The 26,533-nt window shown below is 35.7% G+C and overlaps 1 pseudogene; it reads right to left on the bottom strand.

Moving 5' to 3' along the window:
• LOC143672668 (olfactory receptor 5L1-like) overlaps positions 1-26,533 on the bottom strand; it is a 110,245-nt pseudogene that overhangs the window by 53,051 nt on the left and 30,661 nt on the right.

The raw sequence follows: 26,533 nt of genomic DNA, 5'->3' as shown, positions 1-26,533 counted from the left end.
TAGTTTCCTGTTTGATTAATAGCAACCATTCTTATAGGTGTGAGATGATATCTTATAGTTGTCTTAATTTCATCTGTCTTATAGCCAGTGAAGATGAGCAGCTCTTCTTGTGCTTTTAGCCATCTGCATTTGCTTTTCAGAGAAATGCCTATTCATATCCTCTGTTCATTTTATAATTGGGTTGTTTGTTCTTTTGTTGTTGAGCTGTATAATTTCTTTATGTACAGGATATCAAGCCTTTATCCAATATGTAGTTTCCAAATATTTTCTCCCATTGTGTTGGCTGCCTCTTCACCTTTTTAACAAAGGCTTTTCAGGTTCAAAAGCTTTTGATCTTAAGGAGTTTGCATTTGTTTATTTTTTCTTTCACAGGTTGTGCTTTAGGTTTCAAGTTTAAGAAGCTACCTCCTCTTACTAGATCTTGAAGATTTTTCCCTACATTTTCTTCTAGAAGTTTGATAGTACTGATTCTTATTTTTAGGTCTTCAATCCATTTTGAATTAAGTTTTGGATAGGGTGTCAGTTAGGGGGTCCTCTTTCACTATTTTGGCAGTTGAAATCAAGTTCTCCCATACCCATTTATTGAAAAGACCATTCTGTCCTGGTTCAGTGCATTTGGGGGTCTTATCAGAAGTTAAATGTCCATAAATTTGGTGGTCAATTTCTGCACTCTTAATTCAATTCCATTGGTCAATCCATCTATCTATGCCAATATCATGCTGTTTTGACCACTGTGGCTTTATAGTAAGCTATAAATCAGGAAGTAATAATCCTCCCACTTTACTATTCTTTTAAAGTATGTCTTTAGCTATTCAGGGTCTCTTTCTCTTTTTTTGATAACCAGCTTTTCCAAGTCTTCAATTGAAGTTGTTTGGATTTTGATTGGTATTGCATTGAATCTGTAGATCAGTTTGGGTAAAATTGACATCTTGATGACATTCAACCTTCTTAACCACGAGTATAGAATGTTTTTCCATCTATTTAGGTCATTTTTGAAAAGTATTTTGACATTTTTTAATAATTTTCTGCATATAAATCCTTAACATCCCTGTTTAGGGTTATTCCTAAATACATGATTCTTCTCATCACTATTTTGAGTGTAATTTTTCATCAGTTCTCACCTCAGATATGTCATTACTTGTGTAAAGAAACATTACTGATTTTTGTACATTAATCTTATATCCCGACAATTTGCTGAATATGTTTATTAGCTCAGGTAGCTTTGCTGTAGATTTCTGAGGGTTTTCTAAGTCATCTGCAAATAATGAAAAGTTTACTTTTCCTTTCCAATTTGGATGCCTTTTATTTCTTTCTCCTGTCTAATCATTCCAGCCAGTACTTCTAATACAATGTTGAATAATAGTGGTGACGACAATGGTCATTCTTGTCTCATTCCTGATCTTAAAGGGAATGCTCTCAATTTCTCCCAATTGTGTATGATCCTGACTATGCCCTTTTCATATATGCCCTTTATCATATTGAGAAAGTTTCCTTTGATTCTTACCTTTGAAATGTTTACCAGGAAAGGATGCTGCATTTTGATTTTCTTACACTGAAGTGATCTGGCATAACAGCAATAAATCTCCCTTGAGCATAGTGTGTAATTTTTTTTCAATGCTCATGGATTTTGTTTGCTAGAATTTGATGAGGATTTTACAACTTTATTTATAAGAGGTAATAGTCAGCAGTTTTCTCTTTTTGTGGTATGTTTATCTATATTTGAAATGAGGGTGATTTTGTCTTGTTAGAATGAATTAGAGAGTCTCCCTCCCTTTCAGTTTTTTTTTGGAAGACTTTGAATAGAATTGGAGTTATATTCTTGAAATATTTAGTAGAATTCACATACAAAGTCATCTGTTCCTGGGCTTTTCTTTGTTGGAAGGTTTTTATTACTAATTAAACTTCTTTACTATTAATTGGTTTGTTGAGATATTCTATTTTTTCTTGAGTCAGTGTAGGTAGTTTTTGTTTTTCTTAGAATTTTGTCATTTCATCTAATAAATTATGTTATCTAATTTATTGGTGTGCAGTTGTTCTTATTATCCTTTTATAGTCCTTTATTTCACTGGTATTGGTACTGATGTCTCCCATTTCATGTCTGCTTTTCATTATTTATATCTTTCTCCTTTTTTCTTTTTTGATCTAGCTAGAGTTTTGTCAATTTTATTGATCTTTTCTAAGAATCAATATTTACTTTTTCCTTATTTTTTATCCTCTCTATTGTTTTCTTTTTTGTATTCTGTTTCCTTTATCTCTTTCCTAGTCTTTTTTCCCCCTCTTTTTGTTTTGCTCCTCTTTTTCTGGTTCTTCCAATTTTGAAGTTAGGTCTCTGATTTGAGACTCTTCTTCTGTTTTGATCTAAACATTTAACACTATAAATTTTCCTTTCAGCACTACCTTTGCTGTGTCCCATGAGATTTGGTATTTTTATTTTCAATTTAATTTGCCTCAAAATATTTCCTAATTTTAAGTCTGGTTTCCTCCTTAAGTTACTGGTTAAGAGTGCATTGGTTAATTTCCACATATTTGTGAATTTTACATTTCTCCTTCTGTTATTGATTCCTAGCTTCATTCCATTGTGGCTGAGAAATCAATTTGTTTGATTTCAATATTTTTCAATTTATTGAAAATTGTTTTTGAAATCAACATTTGGTCTAACCTGGAAAATGATCCAAGTACATTTTCAAACAATGTTTATTTTGTTCTTTGTTTGGTGAGGTGTTCTATATAGGTCTAGTTGAGTTAGAGCATCATTCAAATTTTTCACTTCCTTATTTATCTTCTGAATAGATTAACCATTATTGAGAGTGTTGTATTGAGTGTCTACTATTAATCTAGAATCCTCAAATTCTCCCTTTCTTTTTTCAGTAATTGCTTCATATATTTTGGAGTGCTGCTGTTACATGCATATTAATTTATAATTTTTAGATCTTCCTATTGAATTTGCCCTTTTATTGGGATACAATAAACATTTTTCTCTAATGATTTGACACATAGCCTATTTTATCTGATGTTAGTATGAATACTCCAGTTTCATTTTGTTTTCTACTTCATAGTATATATTATTTTCATCCTTACATTTTCAACTTACTTGTAACTTTGAATTAGAAATGAGTCTCTTGAAGATAGGATATAGTTGAGCCAAACTTTTTAATTCATTGTGCCAGTGGTCTGCCAATGACCATCTCTTTTCATCTATTTACATTTAAAGTCACTACTTATCATACAGTAATTTCTTCTGTCATTTTTCAATTTAGCCTTTCTGATTCTTATAAATTTTTACCCTTAATTATTCCATTAATGCTCAGTTTTGTATTTCTTTGATTTCTTGTGTTTTACTGTGATAGGTAGATTCAATTGTCAGCTTGGCCAGGTGAAGGTACCTAGTTCTGTTGCTGTGGACATGAGTCAATTGTCCATGAACCTCAGCTGTTGCTGATTACATCTACAATCGGCTAGGAGGTGTGCCTGCTATAATGAATGATGTTTGATTTAATTGGCTGGTGCTTAAATGAGAGAGCTCAACATATCACAGCAAAAGCAGCTCAACATACCTCATTTCAGCACTCACAGCTCAGCCCAGGCCTTTGGAAATGCAGAAAGAAATAACGCCCTGGGAAAGTTGTTGGAACCCAGAGGCCTGGAGAGAAGACCAGCAGAGACCATCCTGTGCCTTCCATGTAAAAAAAACCTCAGTGGAAAGTTAGTTGCCTTTGCTCTGAAGAACTAACAAAATAAATCCCCTTTTATTAAAACCAATCCATCTCTGGTGTGTTGCATTCTGGCAGCTAGCAAACTAGAACATATACCATATTGATTGTTTTCTCATTTCTATCTAGATATAGTTTTCATCTATTTTCCTTATAGGTTACATGAAGTTAAGATTTAATAACCTAAATATATAATAATCATATTTTTTGTTATCAACTTAACTTCAATAGCATACAGTAATATTTTCCTACACCCCAACACACCTACCCCATCTTTTCTTTTTACATGTTACCACTTATCTCTTTGTACATTGTATATTCAAAAATATAGATTTATCAATACTTTTATGCATTTATATTTTAACACCTGCATGAAGTGAGATGTGATTTTATACCAAACAATGCATTAAAATAAGCAGGGGACTTCCAGGCCAAGATGGTGACTTAACAATGTGAGCATTTTAGTTCATTCTCCAGAACAACTACTAAATAACCAGAAACAGTACAGAACAGCCCCTAGGGCTATGTCAGTGACAAGACACACAGTGTACCCCAATCTGGACCAGCTGGACTGGCTGCAAGCCCCCCAGAACCATGAGTTCCCCAAGCCATGGTGGCCAGTGCCCCTTTCCCACAGGCTGCTTCCCAGAGGGGAAAGGAAAGAGACTTTACCAGCAGCATGGGCTGAACCCAACCAAATGCCAATTGTGAAATGAATTAACGAATTTTGACTACTAAAAACAGGCCCCCGGCTCAGGTGAACCTGGTCAAAGTGGAGGTCACTCATTTTTGCCCCAGTGCCAAGGGGGCAGGATTGACAGAAAAAAGAAAAAAAAGGGAAACAGAGGTTTTTGTGGCTGTTTTTCTACAAAGGCTTGACTGCCTTTGGATACAGGGGCAGGGATTTTCAGGCTGCAACTGCCCTAGGCATAGGCAGAAATAAGCTCATTTGGGGGCTTTTCTGGAGCCCGTGACTTCCCCAGGGGAGGAGTGAAGCTCAACTCAGATGGAATCCCTTCCTCAAGGTATTCAGACACCAGGGCTTGGTAATTTGAAGTCATTGAAGCCAGCCTACAACCTCTCTTCTGTCTCCACCATGCCTGCAGCAGGGAGAATCTGCAGAGTTAAAGGTACTACATTATCTTATGCTGGTGTGTCCTGAAGGCAGACAAGCACCACATACTGGGCAGGATAAGAGAAACAGAGTCCAGAGACTTCACAGGAAAGTATTTCAACCTGCTTGGTCTCACCATCAGGGAAAACCAATGCAGATGAATCTTTCCTCCTGATAGGAGGCCAGTTTGGTCTAGTAAAATCTGGCTGGAGTCTATAATACCTAAATAGACCCTCCTAAGTGTGTGTGTGGGGAAAGGCAACATACAAGCAGGGCAAGAAACAAGAACTGAAAAATTCTACTCTGTTAAACAAAACCTAAGCTAAAGGTTCAGATAAATGCTGAACTGAATATCAAAGAACATACAACAAATTCATTCTGCAGAAAACCCTAGGTAAAAGAAGTGAAAGAAACCTCCAGAAAAAAAACTAATTATAGTAATTAAATGCCTAGACACCAGCAAAAAATAACAAATAGGAAAATTGAAGATATGGTCCAGTCAAAGGAACAAACCAACAATTGAAATGAGATACAGGAGCTGAAACAATTTATTCAGAATATACATGGAAAACCAAATCCATGAATTGAGGGAGGACATAAAGAAGGCAAGGAATGAACAAAAAGAAGAAATCAAAAGTCTGAAAAAACAAATCACAGAACTTATGGGAATGAAAGGCAAGGTAGAAGAGATGAAAAAACAATGGAAACCTACAATGGTAGATTTCAAGAGGCAGAACATAAGATTAGTGAACTGGAAGATGGAACATCTGAAATCTGACAAGAAAAAGAAATTATAGGGAAAAAATGGAAAAATATGAGTGGGGCCTCAGGGAATAGAATGACAATATGAAGCACATGAATTTACATGTTGTGTGTGTCCCAGAAGGAGAAGAGAAGGGAAAAGGAGGAGAAAAACTAATGGAGGAAACTATCACTGAAAATTTCTCAACTCTTATGAAAAACTTAAAATTACAGATCCAAGAAGTGCAGCATACCCCAAAGAGAATAGATCCAAATAGATGTATCCCAAGACATTTACTTATCAACTGTCAGAGGTCAAAGAGAAAGAGAGAATCTTGAAAGCAGCAAGAGAAAAGCAATTAATCACATACAAGGGAAGCCCAATAAGATTATGCATAGATTTCTCAGCAGAAACCATGGAGGTGAGAAGACAATGAAAGGATATGTTTAAATTACTAAAAAAGAAAAACTGTCAACCAAGAATTCTATATCCAGCAAAATTGTCCTTCAGAAATGAGGGAGAAGTCAAAACATTTTCATACAAAAAATCACTGAGAGAATTTGTGACCAAGAGACCATCTCTGCATGAAATGCTAAAGGGAGTACTAGAGACAGATATGAAAAGACATAAGAGAGAGGTGTGGAGAAGAGTATAGAAAAGAAGAATATCAGTGAAGGTAAAAAGAAGGAAAATCAGATATTATGTATAAAATCCAGGAGGCAAAATAGAAGAAAGTACTACCCATGCAGTAATAAAACTAAATGTTAATGGATTAAACTCCCCAATCGAAAGACACAGATTGGCAGAATGGGTTAAAAAAACAGGACCCTATATGCTGTCTCTACTCAAAGTACATGAGGGCAAGGACACAAATAAACATTTGCACAACAATTTTTATAGCCCCATTACTTACAATTGTGAAGAGATGGAAACAGCCAAAATGTCCATCAACAGACTGGTGGTGACTAAACAAACTGTGGTATATACATATGATGAAATATTATGCAGCTGTAAGACAGAATAAAGTTATGAAGTATGCAACAACATGGATGGACCCTAAGGACATTATGCTGAGTAAGAATAGCCAGAAACAAAAGGACAAATACTGTATGGTCTCACTGATATGAACTGACATTAGTGAATGAACTTGGAATATTTCCTTGGTAACAGAGACCATCAGGAGATAGAAATAGGGTAAGATATTGGGTGATTGGAGCTGAAGGGACACAGATTGTACAACAGGACTGAATATAAAAAGTCAGAAATGGACAGCACAATACTATGTAACTGTAATACAATTATGTTAAAACACTGAATGGAGCTGGATATGAGAATGATAGAGGGAGGAGAGCTGTGGGTACAAATGAAATCAGAAACAAAGATAGATGATAAAGATTGAGATGGTATAATCTAGGAATGCCTAGACTGTATAATTGTAGTGACTAAATGTTCAAATCTTAAAAATGTTTTTGTATGAGGAAAAACAAAGGAATGTCATTGCAGGGTACTTAAAATAGATTGTAATTAATATTTTAAAATTTCAACTTATGTGTGAGACTAAATCAAAAATGAGTATTTGATACAAAATTTATATTTTGACTAGTGCATTTCCTAATATAACTTATGTAGATAGCTTGATTGAACACGATAAGTACTTGGAATATTGGGTAGGATATGAGATTTGTTGGTTTGTCCAGAATGATGACCCAATGAATCCCAGAGTGATTTGATCAGTGAGTGGAAAAGTATTTGCAAAGTCCCCTTTGGGGAATGGTGAGAAAAGGGGAAAATTCAACCTCCCCAAGTTGAATTCTTGATATTCTCACAAGCAGTCTGGACAACCAAAGCTATAGGCTGAGCCCCCAGTCTTGGGGTTTGTTCATATGAAACTTAACCCCACAAAGGATAGGTCAAGCCTATTTAAAATTAGGCCCAAGAGTCACCCCCAAGAGAACCTCTTTTGTTGCTCAAATGTGACCTCTCTCTCCAGCCAACTAACAAGCAAACTCACCACCCTCCCCCTGTCTACATTGGACATGAGTCGCAGGGGTGTGGACCTTCCTGGCAATGTGGGACAGAAATCCCAGAATGAGTTGAGACTCAGCATCAAGGGATTAAGAAAAACCCTAGAATGAGCTGAGACTCAGCATCAAGGGATTGAGAAAACCTTCTGGACCAAAAGTGGGAAGAGTGAAATGAGACTGTGTCAATGGCTGAGAGATTCCAAATAGTCAAGAGGTTAACCTGGAGGTTATTCTTATGCATTAAGTAGAGATCTCCTTGTTATCCAAATGTAATGGAGAGGCTGGAGGGAACTGCCTGAAAATGTAGAGCTGTGTTCCAGTAGCCATATTTCTTGATGATGATTGTATAATGATATAGCTTTCACAATGTGACTGTGTGATTGTGAAAACCTTGTGTCTGATCCTTTTATCTACCTTGTCAACAGATGAGTAGAACATATGGAATAAAAATAAATAATAGGGGAAACAAATGTTAAAATAAATTATTTTGAAATGCTAGTGATCAATGAAAAGGAGGGTTAAGGGGTATGGTACATTACTTTTTTCTGTTTTTGTTTTATTTTTCTGTTGTTTTTAATTTCTTTTTCTGAATTGATACAAGTGTTCTAAGAAATGATCATGATGATGAATATGCAGCTATGTGATGATATTGTGATATACTGATTATATATGTAGAATGGAATGAGCAAATGTTAAGAATGTTTTTCTTTCTTGTAATTTTTTTTAAATTAATAAAAATTTTTTTAAAAGGCAGGCTTGGCATAGAGGGGTGTTAGATTATGGCAGGCTTCATGTTTTTAACATTTTTATTGGAAAATATAACATATTGTGAAATATAACATATACAGAAAGTAAAAAATTTCAAAGTGAAGTTTAATAAGTAATTATAGAGCAAATTTTAAAGTATAGTATGGTTTCCAGTTCCACAATTTCAGATATTTCTTTCTGGCTGTTCTAATATACTGGAAACTAAAAAGAAATATGTATGTAATGATTCAGTAATCATAATCCTTTGTTAAATCCTAACTTCTCTGTTATGACTCCTTGCTCTCATTTGATCATTCTCTCAGTCTTCAGGGATATGTGGGCAATGACCATTCTGACTTTTTCATGTTGAAAAGGGGTGTCAACATTTTATGGGGTTGGGGAATACAACTGGTTGGTTTTCTGGGAGAGACTGGTACCTCTATGTTTCAAGGCTGATCTGGTATAAGAGCAATCTGGAGGCTTTAATTTTCTGAAAAATAAACTTAATAAGTAAAAAAAAAGCAAGAATTTGTAATTACTTAAACTGATAATTTTACTGCATCTTTAGTTATTTATGTCACTTTGAACTACTGTCTAGTATAATTTCCTTTCAATCTGAAGACATCCCTTTAGCACTGCTTATACAGAAATATGCTGGTGATGAACTCCCCCAGTTTTTGTTTTTCTGAGTAGGTCTGGATCTCTCCCACAATTTTAAAAGAGTTTGGTAAATATAAAATTCATGACTGATAGTTTGTTATCTTTCAGTACTTTATGTATTTCAACATACTGACTTCTTGCATGTGAATAAGTCTTACATATTAACCAAGAAACCTGCTTGGTTTCTGATGAGAAGTCAGAATTTACTCAAATTGGGAAACCATTGTAAGTAGCATATTGGGTTCCTATTTCAGCTTTCAGAACTTTTTCCTTAATTTATATATAAGCCAGGGTTCTCTAGAGAAACAGAACCAACAGGAGCCATCTGTAAATATAAGATTTATAAAAATGCCTGATGCAACCATGGGAATGCAAGAGTCCCAAATCTATACGCCAGGCTGTGAGGCTGGAACTCCAATGAGGGGTCTCAATGAACTCTGCAGGACAGACTCACTGTTTGAAGAACAATGGTGAAAATTCTCTCTTCTCCCATGAAATTCTTTACCTCAGTAGTTCATATCCAGCTAATTGGATTATCTCCTTTGTGGGAGACACCCCTTAGTTGATTGTGGATGCAATCAGTCACAGCTACAATTAACTGACTGATGATTTAATAAACCAGCCATCTGATTTATCAACCAGCCATGAAATATCCTTGCAATAACAACTAGGCCAGTACTTGCCTAACCACAACTGGGCATCATAACCTGACCAAACTGACACCAGAACTTAACCATCACAGTCCTCCCCATGTCAACTTAGCAATGATCCACATCACCTTAAACCATACTTAATCACTAAATAAAGAGCAATAACAGACATATGCTTCATAACCGTACCCAACTGTCCTGTGTACAACTGGAAACACACTGAATCTCTCCAGAATAGGGTGCAAGTCCTGAGGAAACATTCGATCTTAAACTTGATACCCTATAACTTAAATACTCTAACATGGACAGTACAACGTATGTTATATAATAAGAAGAAAACAAGTATTTGCTTTATCTACAAATACAAGCATATGCACAACCTAGCAAGGAGGAAATATCTATACCATCACATCCTCATTTTTGTTACTGGACAAGTAGTCATAGTTCATTTATCACTAGCTTCTTTCACTGTCCATTCCATGTTCCCTTTGACCTCAGCAAGCACTTCAATTGGCCATGGTACTTTGCTGGTAGGGTGACTCAAACATTCATTACTGAAGTTTCTGGGCCATGGTAGTCCTTCCTGGGTTGTATTGTTTCAGTTTTCCATTGACTTTAATCACAGGGCATGGAAGTACTAAGAGATGCCCTTTGGGATCTCCTGTATTCCAGGAAACTTCTTTAGCTCCATTGTGCAGTTGTGGTCTTATTCCCCCTAGATAGTCAGGATGAGGCACCCCAGATAGTATAGAAATCTCTTTCCTTGCCTGTTCAATCAGAGGTATGAGAAGCTCAAAGTGGCCAGGTGGCAATCTTAACCTTGAGTTCAATGAAATCATTGTGTATCTACTGGCAGGAGCATGCCTCCATTTGGTACTGAGACTGTAGACTAGTAGAGGTTAAGATTGCAGGAACAGGAAACAATATTTTTTCTAGTAGATCACTAAGGGTGCTACTCCCATTTCTACACCTTGATTCCTGGGCCCACGAATCCTGGCTATTGGAGAAACAGCACCAAACAGTGGGCACTGATTCAGGGCATACACAGACTCCTGGAGAATATTACCCTAGCCCTGCAAAGTATTGCCAAATAGTTGGTGTTGTAATTGGATTCTTCAAAAGGTCATTCCAGTTTTATCAACCCAGTTGCCTCTGGATGATGGGGAACATAGTAAGACCAGAGAATTCCATGAGCATGTGCCCATTCCTGTACCTTATTGCTGAGAAATGGGTTCCTTAATCAGAAACCATGCTGTGTGGAATACTGTGGTAGTGGATAAGGCATTCTGTAAGTCCACAGATGGTAGATTTGGCAGAAACATTGTGCACATTCAGCAGCGGCTGCACAGTCCTAGAAAGAAGTTAGTTATGCTGCATCAGCCATTGAGAAATACATGAAGCTGTAGTTTCATAAAAGTCCAATATAAGTGTATTATAAATATTTGATAATAAAATAAGGATATAACTGAAATACCATATAACAAAATTATAAGTGTGTAAGTACACATATAAATAAGTATATGTATAATTACACATAAGTGTACATATTAATACACATAAATATACATATAAATAAGCTTTAAATACACAAAGAAAAATAATTGGAATGAAATATATCTAAAGATTTACAACATTTATGAAAGAGTTTCACGTTCTTCTTTGAATTTTGTTGTATTCTAATTTTTATGTAATCAGCAATGTTCACTCATATAATGACAAATTTAAATGTAAATAGGTTTCGTTTTGAAAAATGTGGTATTCCATCCTTGAAAGTTAAGGATCTGGCCTTTCAGATTAAGTATTTTTCCATAAATACCTTCCCTTAACTTAGTCATAATTTAGAGCATAACAAAGGAATAACAAAATATGTCACTAAACATTATGTGGCTACTTAGGGGAAGACAAGTGTCTATTACACACCTAACACAGATGCATTAGTCCTTAAACTTTTATCCTTGGAATCATGCCAAGCAACCTTCCTTGGAAAATGGTCCCAGAGGTGACAAAAGGTTGCATTATCAGAAATCCTCAATATAAGAGGAGCTTGATATTCACAGGGTGAAAGATACGGGATGCTCTCTTCTGCTTGTATTCACAGTTGTTCTTGGTATATTTTTGAGACATACTTTCAAGGCAAACTTTCTAGTTGACCAGATCTGAACAACATTTTTATGCTGATTTATTTTACCTAAAAAATGAAAACACAAACAAAAAATTCATGCACAATTAAATCAAACAAAAATTATGTCCATGGAAGCAAATATTACATCATAGAAATTTCAGGCACCTTAAATGGTTTACATATTTTATTTGTAAGACAAACTTGAGGTTGACAAATTTATAGACAGATAAACAGTAAGAGGCTTCTCATCAACTTCGACGCAGCATAAATATTAATCTGAAAGTTAGAGTGTTTTAGTTTATCACAGAAAAAGTGAAGATAAGGCAGGCCATGGTGGCTCAGTGACAGAGTTCTCACCTGCCATGCAGGACACCTGGGTTCAATTCTTGGTGTCTGCCCATGCAAAAAAAAAGAATATTATTAGAATAGTGAGCATATGTGTATCTTGTAGGCCTTACCTAAGTATTGTCAGGATTTGTAGAAATGGAAATATAGAATTGATGGGTTCAGAGTCCTCAATCAATGTACATATATGGGAATTATATTTTTGCTGGATATTTGATTAAATAATATGTTAACATATCTTCTGAAAATTAATAGTAATGAGTGATCAATAATATGAATACATTGCAGCAGTCTAAGGTTTAATTTATGATATGTCATTTGAATTAAATAATATTGTATACTAATATGAGAACAGTAAATATTTCATGCATTTCTATATTATTGTTTGTTATTTATCTAATACTTTATTCTGTTTTTCTGAAATTAATTTTAAGTAGGAATATATTGCTATGAACATGATCTCTAGATGCAAATAAATTGGTAGAATTACAGAGCCAACAACATTTAATTTTTGAGATTCTACATGTTACTTAATTTTCTGTGCCATTTTCTAATCTAAAAAAGTGTACAAAGGTAATACATATGGTATAATATTTTCATGTGGGTGGATGTTAATAATTTGATAAATTCATTCTAATTCTGCAATATATATAAGTCTCTAGTGTATAATGTCCAAATAATGATATATATGTAATTAACAGCAGGCAAACTAATTCATTTTTCAGTCATACTTTGCAAACAATTATCACTTTATCATGAATTTCTAGAATCACAAAACTATGAATCTAAAAACCTGCTACATTATTCCTATAAACAAAAAGTGCTTTGAAGACATTCAACAAAATATTGCCCTTGATTTCTCAACACTTTACAACAGTTGAATGCAACTGGGAAGTAGGAATAACCTGACTTCATCCTCATGGGATTGACAGACTCTGAAGAGATCCGGTGGGTCCTCTTTATGTTATTTTTTCTTATACACCTAATTACTATCCTGGAAAATGCAGGGATGATGCTGGTAATTCACCTGGATCTTCAGCTTCACACCCCCATGTACTTTTTCCTCAGTCACCTATCATTCCTTGACCTCAGTTACTCAACTGTCATCACCCCTAAAACCCTAGAGAACTTATTGACTTCCACCAGGTATATTTCATTCATGGGCTGCTTTATCCAGATGTATTTATCTTGCTGTGTGTCACTGAATTCTTCCTTCTCTCTATGTGGCCATCTGCAACCCTTTGAACTACCCAAGTGTTATATTCACAAGACTCTGCCACACCCTCATCACTGCATCCTATGTGATCAATTTCATGGAATCCTCAGTCAACATTCTTTTCACGAACAGTATGCATTTCTGCAAATCAAATGTAATCTATCATTTTTTCTGTGATTTAACCTAACTTTAGCCTTGCCCTGCACTGAGACTTAAGATACTGAAATCATGATACTCATTTTCACTTGTTTAAATGCTTTAGTGTCTTTTATCACAATCTCTATATCCTATGAGTCCATTCTGTCTACTACCCTGAAAATTAATTCCATTTCAGGAAAGCACAAAGCCTTCTCTACTTGTGCCTCCCACCTCCTGGGGTTACCATCTATTACAATACTATGATTTTTACTTATTTAAAATCAAAGCAGCCCTACTCCTTGGGAGGGGATCTGGTGTCCTCTGTGTTTTATACAATGGCAATCCCCATGCTGAATCCGCTAATTCATAGTATTAGGAATAGAGGAGTAAAAAATGCTCTCATTTCAGTCATGCAGAAAAGAGACAGCTCCAGGCAATGAAATGACTGTGCTGATGAACATTTAACTTCATCTGTTCTTCTTTTCCTGTTTAGATATTTACTTGATCACTCTTACCTACAGCATTCTTTAATTAGTTTGCATTTCTGTTGAGTCAACCTCTGTTAGCTCATACATGTTCTTGAACATTTCCAAGTATATGTGTAAGAAATCTACATAGTAAATGGAATCCATGAAATATGTGTTAAATCTTTGATTTAAATATATGTGCTTTATAGAGTAACTGCTGTGTAAAAAATGGGGTGTTATCCTTCAAATTGTATCAGAGAAATCCTCATGCATGCTCCAACTTCAGAGTATTTTATTTTGGAGCTCACATTCAGAAGTCATACCATTTATTTTCTGAAGAAGAAATGTAGCTAGTCATAAAGAGTGATGCTTTGGCTGGACAATCCAAGGTTTATTTTCTAGATCTGCCAGCTTTTTAGCTGCTTGACACTGCAGTTTATTTAAGGCACTGATATTTTAAATCTAGTTTCCTCAACTGTACAAGAAAAATGACTCTAAATCCAAAGAGTTGTGTTAAAGATTGAATCAGATGATACATGGAAATAATTAATGAAACACTAATCAATTATAGCCAGTTCATCAGAATACTTACATTGTCACAAAATTTTGAATACACAATAGCTTTTGTTATGAAAATATTCAAAGGTGTTTTTTAAATATTTTTACTTAGTCTTATTCATAAGTAAATAGCTAAAAAGGATACAGAGCACAGCAATTTTTGGTCTTAGAGCAAAGTAAAATATTGTGAGAGAATTAAATTCTGGAAAAAGCATATGTTTATATGTTAACACTGAAGAAAATTTGGAAGCTATTTTGAATTATTTAAAAAAGCAGACATAACCCAACCATTTTTGATAGTTTTGCTCATGGTCTTCTAGATTAATCTTATATATGTATATTACATATTACATGTACATGTGCAAAATTTTTGTCATTTTTTATTTCTGTTTTTCAGTTTCTGATTTTCATTCATGATTATAAATTTTGTAATCCTTTTGTTGTTTAAGCTTGAGAATTTAATGTTTTCTTGTTACATGTGTGAAGACATTATGGATCTCATAATTCTTTATGCAATGCTTTAAGACCTGAAGTTTTGTAATTAATGAGATCAATTATCTCCTTGCAGTAATATTTCCTTTATATCTATCTCCTAACCATGTGAAAACCCTATTAAGCTGTGATGTGTCAGTAAGCTTCAGTAAATAATATTCCTTCATTTAATTTTATTTATTTACTTTTTTTTGGCATGTGCAGGTTCTGGGAAGCAAACCAGGTCTCCCACATCACAGGAGAGAATCCCTCATTTAATTTTGATATGATTAAAATAATCATTTCCTTTTTCTTGAATGTTCTTTAAAAAAGAAATGAATTATTGAGTTAAATTATTGTCTCATTTGTCTTGAATATTTTAACTAAAAAAATTTGCAAAGCTAAGAATTGATTATGAATACACATTTTGTGATAGCCCATAAATTTTAAGCTCTTTGGTTGCTCAAATTTCCTTCTCAAAATTCCTCTACAAAATCTAGAATGGCAATGTTATTTTACTTACTGTTCAATGTATACATAAGAAAGTGTATTTCCTTCATTATCCTGTATTTGATTATTTTCATCTAAACTTCAGCATGGTTTTAGATATTTATTGTATTTTTTCTTTCAAGTGATTTGTATTATTTTAACTAATACGAAATTTCTTTGTGGAATTTTATTTGTTAATTTTCTTAAATTATTCTTGAGATATTGAAATAAATTTAAACTGGTTTTAGAAATAAACAAAGACTTATTGTTAGTTCCATCACTGTTAATTAATTTATTCAAATAATTAAAATGTGCATTACTTCCTTCACATCCTGAATTTATATGAAAATTTTACTTATCCCATATAATAGCCATATTAATTAATGTATTATGTCTATGTTATCTAACATCTATATTTATTGCAATTCATCTTTATTAGTTTGCAATTAGAGATATCTGATATGTATAGATTTTTAATAATATACTTCTTAAACTAATCTTTCATCCTGTGCATGCACTGTGTCCTTTCTTATACTTATAAGATCTTTACATTTTCTCATCTTTTTGTGAACTGTTCCTGCCTTGCTCTCACTTATGTACATTTATATGATTTAGTAAATGGATTCTGTTGGATTTTGCTGGCAATGATGTTCATCAGATTCTCTAATTTTCAGACAATAATAATCCAGGAAATGCTTATGTTTTACTTAAATTCAGAATACCCTGTCCTCTTATAACATTTTCCATAAAGCATTTATGATGTTATTAAATAAATGTTATAAAAATTTTGGGCAACGTAAAAACATCTTCACAATCTCTATGAGGCAATAATCATCATCATTCTTCACTCTAGGCATAGCTAAATCATACAATCACAGTCTTTATCCACTAACTTTCCTTCTGATGTTATACATGTCCTCAGCCTTCCTCACTCAACCATACTCACACTCAGCTTTGCTCTGTGTACTTAAAATAGTGTGCCACCATCAGATAGTATCATGCTATCCAGTTCTAAGCTTTTACAATCAGTCCGGCTACAGAATCTGTTTTCCTTCAGCCCAAATACCCAATCTCAACCTTCTTTCTATCTCCTGATAACCTGTGTTCTCAACTTTAACTCTCAAAGTTCACTCATTAATTCAAACAAATTGTTACATTTTGCAATTTTTTTCAGATTTCTACATCCTAAGTATAAATGGGAGTCTATATTTCCTTTTAATTTGAATCAAGTGTATTTGCTTCAAATATTTCCTGTCCTGATAACCCCACACTTGCCTACATAATGTCTTCTGTGCTTCTAGCGCTGTACCTTGAAAATGGAATGAAACCTCAACATCATTATAGCTCTAACTGCTCTCATTCACTTTGCTTTTCCAATGTCCTCTTTCTTCTTCACACTCTTCCTCCATTCCCTTCTCTTCATTTTCTTCTCCTTCTTCTTCAACTTTTCCTTCTCCTTCTTCTTTTTCTATATCTACATCTACATTGACTTCTATTTACAATTCTCCTTCTTCTCCTATTCTTTTTCCTCCTCTTCCTTCATGTTTTTTACTTATACTCCTATTTTTTATGCCTTCATCTTATTGCTTTCCCAGGAAAATGTTCTGATTCTACATGTATTAACAAACTGAAAGATTTGTCAAATCAAATTGAATCCAATTATCCCCTTCTTCTTAAAAACATTCCTTTCTCTCATTTCTATTATTGACTTAATAAATACTTTCACTACATCGTAAGGTACCATCAAGAGGCTTGATAAGCAGTGGAAAAATGGAAAGGTTACTTTGTTCTTGTATTATATATGTTGAAGTGCTTACAAACAGGGACTTTATAGTTGGTAAACTTAGTTTGGAATGCTGGTGTCACTTATATGAGTGATGTGGTCTTGAGAACGTAAAGTTTATTTACCTGTTTTCTCAACTGTGAGTTGTTATGATGATATAAACAGTTAATGTACATAAAGCATTTACATATCATCCAGTAACTAATAAGCTGTTTAGAATTGCTACTAGTGGCTCAGTACTTGACTCACCACTCATTAAAAAATATTTTTTCTGTTTAAACTATATGTTGCAGGAACTACAAAATGTCCTGAGGATACAATTGTGTTGACAGACAAAATCTTGTTTTTATTCAACTTAAAGTGTCAGTGTAGTGGTAGATCTAGATATAAATTGAACTTCCACATCAAACAATACTAAATGATTACTGTGTTAAATAATAAAAATAAAGGTCTAATATGGGCAATGGAAATCAAATCATTCTTTCTTGAAAGAAATAAGATGAGATAAGAAACAAGAATAAGCACAGACAAGAACAAAGAAAAGTTATTGATTTGGTTGTTAAATATATAATTTTCCATATTGTCCAGATGAATTCTCACTATTTAACTCCTACTTTACTAGGAGAAAAAGGAGGATACTACAATTTTTTTGCAGGTTATCTTGATATAAGTTTGCTTAACTTGTGGACTGAATTGTTGGTCATATATTGATGGGTATAAGTGAGGGCATCTTGGAACTTCATGTTAAACTATTTCTTTCTCAAAGAAATATTATTTTTGCTAATCTCAAAGAGCAACTAACATTGATAAACCAGGGTACAAACATGACCAAAATTTTCCTTAATAATTTGAAAACCTGATTTGAGTGGCAAAGAATCCATAATATGATCTTGGAATGCTACAAGCATTTTAACTTCTGTAGAGGATATATATTTTTAAATACTTTGCGAGTGGTCTATTTCTTTATTCCAGAAAAATCACCTCAAAATTTCAGAATCATGAGAGTAAATCTTATGATGTATAGTTTCAAAGAACTCATTTTTATAAGACAACATGATCTCCAATTATAGTCAGTTTCCTTTTTTCAAGAGGAATTATGTGTGTAGATTTAAATCACAGTGCTATTAAATGTATTTGCTCCAACAGAGGTGAATTCTCTTTGTATAACTGATTAGAAACTGAGGTCCTGAAAATGATTGGATTGGATCTCAGGTTCAGACTTCAAAAATCTCAATTCCTTGTTTTCATGGAATTGTTATGGTGAACTCACAGTACAAGCATCCTTGTTGGTAAAAAACTGAATTTTACTGAAAAAAAGTAAATTTCTACTCTTAATGTCCCTTCCAATTAACAAATCTTAGAACAAAAATAAACAAAGCAGAATAAATAAGAGAAGCAGGTGTGAGTTGAGGTAGTGTGAGACCACTTGTCAGGGCTTTTCTCATTGGATGTATGCTTTGAGGAATGGGGACAAATGCATGTCCATTTCTTGAAGATGGGGGATGAAGGCAGAGCTAGGAAATGAGCAAGAATCTGAATCAAAGACAGTCACAAAAGTAGACTTGTTAGCTGTTCAGATCTTGGTCCATCTGTACATAGCATCAAGTTGTAAGTTATTATTCAAACTACACTTTGTTTTTTCTGAGGCTTAATTATGCAAATCAGTAAGTATTATCATCTCATTTCAATATGATTTTGGAAGTTTCATAATGGATCTAATAGATGTCTGTAATTGGAAAATAAAAAAGAGATGATGGAATAAATATTTATTGTGCTTAGTCAAAGCATGCAAAAGGGATGTCAAGAAGGCCAGATGGGTCTGAGAGTGGAAGGGCACAAGGAGAAGTGAGATAACTAAGAAGGCTCTCACAGTGTATTATGTAAGGTTCTCTATAGAAACAGAATCAACAGGGAACACTTGCAAATATAAAATTAATAAAAGTGTCTCACATGACCATGGGAATGCAGAGTCCAAAATCCACAGAGTAGGCTGTGAAGCTGATGATTCCAGTGGAGGGTCTGGACTAACTCCACAGGAGAGGCCCACCAGCCAAAACAGGAAGAAGCTGTCTCTTCTGAATCCTCCTTATAAGGCTTTCAGTGATCAGATTAAGCATCACTCATTGTAGAAGACACCCCCCTTTGGCTGATTACAAATGGAATCAGCTATGCATGCAGCTGACATGGTCATGATTTAATTCTATGAAATGTCCTCTTTGCAACAGACAAGCCAGCGCTTGCCCAACCACCATTGGTCAAGTTGACACATGAACCTGACCATGACACATGGGAATCCCAGAAGGGGGTTCACTCATAGTAACTGCTGAGGGTTTGCCACAAACCACATGAGGTTACATCAAGCTCTGTTACCCAGAGAACTTCAGTAAGTATAGTAATGAAAATCAAATTACACAAAGACTAATAATATCAACATAATTTCATCAATGGATATTTAATATGGATCAATTTCAACAAAATTATTGGCATACAGATGATGCAATTTATCTATATATGTAAAATGTTGTGTGATAGGACAAATTAATGTTTTCTTTAGAATAGTCTAAGATATACAAACACTACTTAGAAGCTTTCTTCCTTAGACTCTGATCATGGAGTTATGGATTGATGTCTAACATTCTTTTAAGTTTTACTCAATGCTATAATGGTAATTTATTTATGAACTAATTTCCTTCAAACTGTTTTTTCATTACATCTTTAACATATTTGTTCCTCAAACTGTAGATGAGGGGATTCATCATGGGATCACAGTGGTGTGAAATATTGACCCTGTCATGTCATTGTCCAAAGAGTAGCTGGTACTTGGCCTCACATACATGAAGAGGATTGTCCCATAGTAAATTGACAAATCAGTTAGGTGAGAGCCACATGTAGAAAAAATTTTCTCCATCCTTTCCACAAAACATAGGCTCGTAATGGCCAAAGAATAAAAGTATAGGAAATCAATAAGGCCCACAAAATAGAAGAGTAGGAGGTGGTTGATGTGTCAGAAAAAGAAATAGGAAGGAGTGGAGAGATGTCACAAAAGACATGTCTAGCTTCATTAGATGCACAGAAGGAGAGGTGAAAAGTGGCTACTGCATGTAATGCAGCATCTGAAATGCCTCCAACATAGGAAGTAATGATGAATGGCATGTAGACTTTGGGAGACATGTTAACTGAGCACAGCACTGGGCTGTAGATTGCTACACAGTGAGCATAAACCACTGCAGCCAACATAAAGCATTCCAAAAGGTCACAAACAGAATAATCTGTGTGTCACATTCAAGAAATGAAACAGTTTTATTCACTACCAGGAAATTGATTAACATTTTAGGGGTGACAACTGAAGGATAGTAGGCATCTCAGAATAAGAACACACCCAGAAACTAATACATCAGACTGTGGAGCCAGGAATCCCCAATGACCAATGCAACCAATTCTCCCAAATCCTACCAGAGTAAAGAGATAAATCACTACAAATAATAAAAATAGGAAGGCTTGCAGCTCACTGTGACCCACGAAACCCATCAGTATGACCGTGGTGACCCCAGTCATATTATTCCTCTGAATCATGCATGGATCCAAATCTGACAACAACTCAGAGATTTCTCTTCATATGTGTAGGTCCTCAAGGCAATGTCCTCTGAAAATGAAGTCCACACAATTATATCCTCACATTTCTATTCTTGGAAGAGAATAATATCCAAGGTGTTGATGTGGTTGGCAATGACAAAGAAGTTTTGTCCAAGTAAATGAATTTCTCACTGTAATTTAAAGGAAGAAATGGTATCATTCACTTGTTGGCTAAAAGAGTCTTTTTAAAAGACCTGCCAATTTAAGTATTAATTCACAGTTATTGCTAACTGGAAATAAATAAGAAATGTCTTATCAATATTCTGTATCTTGTTCTTATATTACATTATCTTAAATTTTGCAGGTACAAATGAATATTTGGAATTTTAAATCCAAACCTATATATAGTGAAAAGCACACATCTGAAGTCTAGTCCTACTTCATGTACATTGTACATATTAAATGAGAGCAAACAAATCCACATCACAACATATTATTAAATTTGAGTAAGAAACGTGTGAAAATTGAGTAATTTAAGAATATTTTCAGATGACTACAAACTGGCATAGGTTAGACTCACATTTAAACCTGACTTACAGGTAAGCCCTTCATACCAAATTATTTTGTGTTCTTTCTTGGGAATGATGTTTCCATTATTCCTTCTTGAATAGTGGTGAACAGGGCTGCAAAAAGTATTCTGGAGGTACATGCACCGTGTTTGCAAACAAAAGTAGTGAAATGTAATTTTTTCAGTTTTCTTTCTTGAAATGCATTTCAATAAATTGCCAACTTTGGCCTTTGCAGTTTGTTGTAACATTATTGTTACTCCAATTTTAACTTAATGACAATATAGGTGTTTCCCTATCATACGCTCATTATCCCTGCAAAGTCTTTGGATGCATTGCTATTTTTGTCAGCAGCAAAGGACAGCCTTTTTATTAATCTATTATAGTAGCTCATGTACTCTCTAAATAACTGTGAAGTAAATATTACCCAATAATCACCAATAATACTGATTTTAAAAGCCATTATTGAAACAATTCAATCATGAAATTTTCATGGAGATATTGGCATTCTGTTCTTACTGGAAAAAATGTGCTTGCTCTACCTTCTCTGCACGCATTGCTTCTGCTAAAACTACCATGTGTGGGATTATAGAATGCATTATCCACCAGAAACACTGCTTCTTCTTTAGGATATCACTTCATAGCAAATAAAATATGTGTATTAGATCCATGTTCATGGGATTCATTGACCTTACCATGTCCTCCATACTCTTGAACAAGCTATATTGATAGAAGTGTGGAATGGCCTATTAAAGACTCAGTCATAATGCCAGCAAGGGAGCAATACCTTGCAGAATTAAACCAATGTTCTTTGGTGGCCATATGTTCTCTAAATCAGCATCCACTCTAGAGTATTGTTTCACCCATAGCCATTATTCATGGGTCCAGAAATCACAGGGTGGAAAAGGGAGTGACAGCAATCGCTTTTACCCATTTGATCCACTTGCAATGCTTTAGCTTCTTTTCCTTATGCTCTGATAGCCAGGAGGTCTCCACATGGAGGAGTGCTTCTACCAGGGGACCAGCAATGATTCCACTGATATGGAATATAAGACTGCTATCTGGTCATTTTGGTCTATGCCTGCCTTTGAATCAATAGCCAAAAGGGGAATTACTTTACTGGCTAGGGTGTTGGGTAGTGCTTACCAAAAGGAAATTGGACTGCTAATGGAGATAAGACAGAGACTATCTGCAATATAGGAGATCCCTTTGGGCTTCTCTTAGTACTACCATCTCCTATGATTACATTAATGTAACAGTACAACAACTCATGCATTCAGGGCAATTAATGGTCCATATCCTTTAGGAATGAAGGCTTGGATCATCCCACCAAGAAAAGTACCATGATCAGCTGAGGAGCTCACAGACAGTGAAGGAAGATTGGAAAGTATAGTGGATGAAGGTTGTTATAAATACTAGCTATAACCCTGTGACCAAGTGCAGTACAAGTGTGCTGGTTTGAAAGGATGTATGTCTCCTAGAAAAGCCATGTTTTAATCTAAATCCGAGTTCATAAAGGCAGAATAATCCCTATTCAATGCTGTATGTAATTAGATCATCTCCCTGGAGATGTAACCCAATCAAGAGTTGCTGTAAAACTGGGTTAGGGGAGATGTCTCCACCCATTTGGGTGGATCTTGATTGGTTTTCTGAAGTCCTATGAAAGAGGAAACATTTTGGAGAATGAGAGATTCAGAGAGAGCAGAACAACACAGCCACAAGAAGCAGAGTCCACCATCCAGCAACCTTTGGAGATGAATAAGGAAAACACCCCCCAGGGAGCTTCATGAAACAGGAAGCCAGAAGAAAAACCTATCAGGTGATGCCATGTTCATCACATGCCCTTCCCATATGACAGAGAAACACTGAGTGCATTCACCATGTGCCTTTCCAGATGAGAGAGAAACTCTGACTGTGTTCACCATGTGCCCGTCCACTTGAAAGAGAAATGCTGAACTTCATTGGCCTTCTTGAACCAAGGTATCTTTCCCTGGATGCCTTTGATTGGACGTTTCTATATACTTGTTTTAATTGGGGCATTTTCTCAGCCTTAGAACTGTAAACTAGCAACTTACCAAATTCCCCCTTTTAAAAGCCATTCCATTTCTGGTATATTGCATTCCAGCAGCTAGAAAACTAAAACAGCACGATTTTAGTTGCTATCTATTTTCTCTTATTTTGTTATGAATGCTTATATATTTAAATATACACAAACACATGCATGTGAAGTAACTATCCTTGTTTCTTCCATCTCTTATTTCCTCATCATAAAACATAAGGTGTATTAACTTTATGTAATAATAAAAATTTACAGGGCAATACTAAATATCACTGTACAACTTGCATCCTCTTCTGCAGAAAGGATTAGTGAATTTTTTGTTGTATCATGTTAGGCAGAAGTATGATTACACTATTGTCACTATTTGTGGATTAAGTATGGTTTAAGTTGATCTGTATGAGTGCCAAGTTATTAAGCAGTGGACTGTGATGGCTAAATTCATGTTTTAACTTGGGTATATTATGTTGTCCAGGTTTGTTCAAGCTAGCACTACCAGAACTCCAAACAGTCATGCTGAGATTACTATTATCCAATGCCAAATCATAGTAATGGAGTTTCACCAGGACTGTAAAAGATCCTGTGAGAGGGACTGAATGGCTTGTACTGCCTTATTCACTCCATGCAAGGCACCATCAACAAAATCTTGATTGTCAGGAACATACACATGATGTTCTACATGTAACAGTGCACAAGTTCCCCCTTGTGCAACTGTCAAGAGACCTAAAGCTATTCTGTTTTGCAAAACAACCCTTCTCATCTGTGTAGTTTCATCCATCACTAAAGTTAAAGCCTGTTTTGCTTGATTAAGAGCATGGGCAGTGTGCTCAGCTAAGGCTTCAACTTCCAATTCTACTTTAATGGCTCCAGCTCCTGGAGGAAATATAGCCAGAGGATAAAGCCATCAGGCAGTTCATTTTTCAGTGCCAAGAGTGACATCCCATATCCCAGTATGAGGTTTTTCTGGAAGGGAGGTGAGAATCTGCCCTTTTCTATAGTGTCACCCCTTGGGCACCACCCTGTCCAATGAGTATGTAAGTAGGGCCACCCATATCATCCCCAAACCCATGTATACCACTTAGGGAGCCAATCAGTTGGTTTGGTTCCCACCCTCTGGGAACTGTAGATACTATGGTACCATCACAAAAGGATCAGGTGTCCACCCTGCCACCTGCCAGAGGCCTCCTTGACATTGTACAACGCACCATGGTGCTTTTACTTTTTAATCCACATGTACAGCCATAAGTCATCCCCAGTCTTTTGGATGGCATACCAAAAAAGGGGAAAGGGAGATGCCCATGTCCCAGATGAGCAAAGCATCAATTGCTCACCATACTTCTTCCCAAGCTGGAGAACTGTGAGTAACTCATTCTAGCCATGTCCAGTTCTGTTCAGTGACTGATGCTATCTGCCATGGGAACCCTTCAACTGCCTCTGCTGGAAACTCAGTATACAACAAGCAGCAGGAGACATTGTGGATCTTTGTGTAGGTGTGTTCCCCTTTCACCAGGCTGTTAGCCACAATCAACCTGATTGGAGAGACAAGGTTTTAAATATCATTAAGCAAAATAAAGACAAGAAAAAAGATGGGCAACAGTGACTCAGTGGCAGAATTCTCACCTGCCATGCTGGAGACTTGGGTTCCATTCTCAGAGACTGCCCATGCAGAAAAAAACAAAAAACAACATTAGAGGGAAATTTCATCCCTCAGGCATAATACAGGACACCTGCTCATCCTGCAAAAGAATGGTGGCAGACAGGGGTCTCCTCCCTGGGTGAGAATATCAAACCAGGTCCCCTCTGGCCATGCTAGCACATACAGGATGCAGGACATAACTTCTTTGAAGGAAAGAACTTTCCCCATCATCAGGAAGGGACACATGTGCAGGAGCTGACCATCCCTCCACCCAAGTTTGTACCAGCAAAACTCGGGTGACACTGTCTCCCCAGGGCAAAAGACATATGGTCCAGGAAGAGGTTTCAGTCAATATTTTCCATGGCCAGGTCCATTCATCTTTTGACCCTGGTTACAAAACACAGGGTTCTGGTAATAGTAACCCTACTTCCCACACACTGAGTCTTGCCAACCCATCACTTCCCTCCACTTGTATGTGCAAGGGCAAGGCTTTTCCCCTTATTATCAAGCCTAAACTGGAATAGCCTATGTGCTGAGGTTTTTCCTTTAATAAACAAACAGCACTAGTTAATCAGAGTAGCCCAACATTCAGTGTTATCTCCTCTGGGGCTAAAACATTGTTCTAGTTTGCTAGCTGCCAGAATGCAACACACCAGGGACAGATTGGCTTTTAATAAAAGGGGATTTATTTGGTTATTTCTTCAGAGGAAAGGTAGCTAACTTTTGACTGGGATTCTTTCTTACGTGGGAAGGCACAGGGTGGTCTCTGATGGTCTCTCCAGGCCTCTGGGTTCCAACAACTTTCCCCTGGGTGATTTTTTTCTGCATCTCCAAAGGTCTGGGCTGAGCTGCAAGTGCTGAGATGAAGTATGCTGAGCTGCTTTTGCTGTGATATGTTGACTCTCTCATTTGAGGACCAGCCAATTAAGTCAAACATTCAGTGTGGCAGGCATGCCTCCTAGCCAACTGCAGATGTAATGAGCAACAAATGAGGTTCACATACCATTGGTTCATGTCCATAGCAACAGAACTAGATGCCTTCATCTAGTCAAGTTGACACCTGAATCTAACTTCCACAAACATGAAGCTTTTTTTTTCAGGATACCCTTCAATCATTCCCACAGCTTGTGGTTTATATGAGATATACAATGTCCCCTGTATATCCAGACTTTTGGCCCAATCATGGCCAGACCCGTTGCCCAATCCTGGACTGCAAACCAACTGCCATCCAATGGGGTGTGGGAGGTTGCATTTCTGCTTGTCTTCCATTACAGGCATTACTTGCAGTGCAGCATAAACAGCAGCTACTTGCTGCTCAATGGGGGAATATTTCACCTCTGTCCCCTTCCTTAACTGGGAGCAAAATCCTAGGGGACCATGCATCTGACCTTTTAATTTCAGGACAGAATTAGTGTCATGGATAAAGGAGTTAAAATAATTTATTTCGTATTCATTGAACTGTTTGA

The sequence above is a fragment of the Tamandua tetradactyla genome (assembly GCF_023851605.1).
Source record: "Tamandua tetradactyla isolate mTamTet1 chromosome 1 unlocalized genomic scaffold, mTamTet1.pri SUPER_1_unloc_1, whole genome shotgun sequence".
NCBI lineage: Eukaryota > Metazoa > Chordata > Mammalia > Pilosa > Myrmecophagidae > Tamandua > Tamandua tetradactyla.
This window is presented reverse-complemented; position numbering and strand designations above follow the sequence as displayed.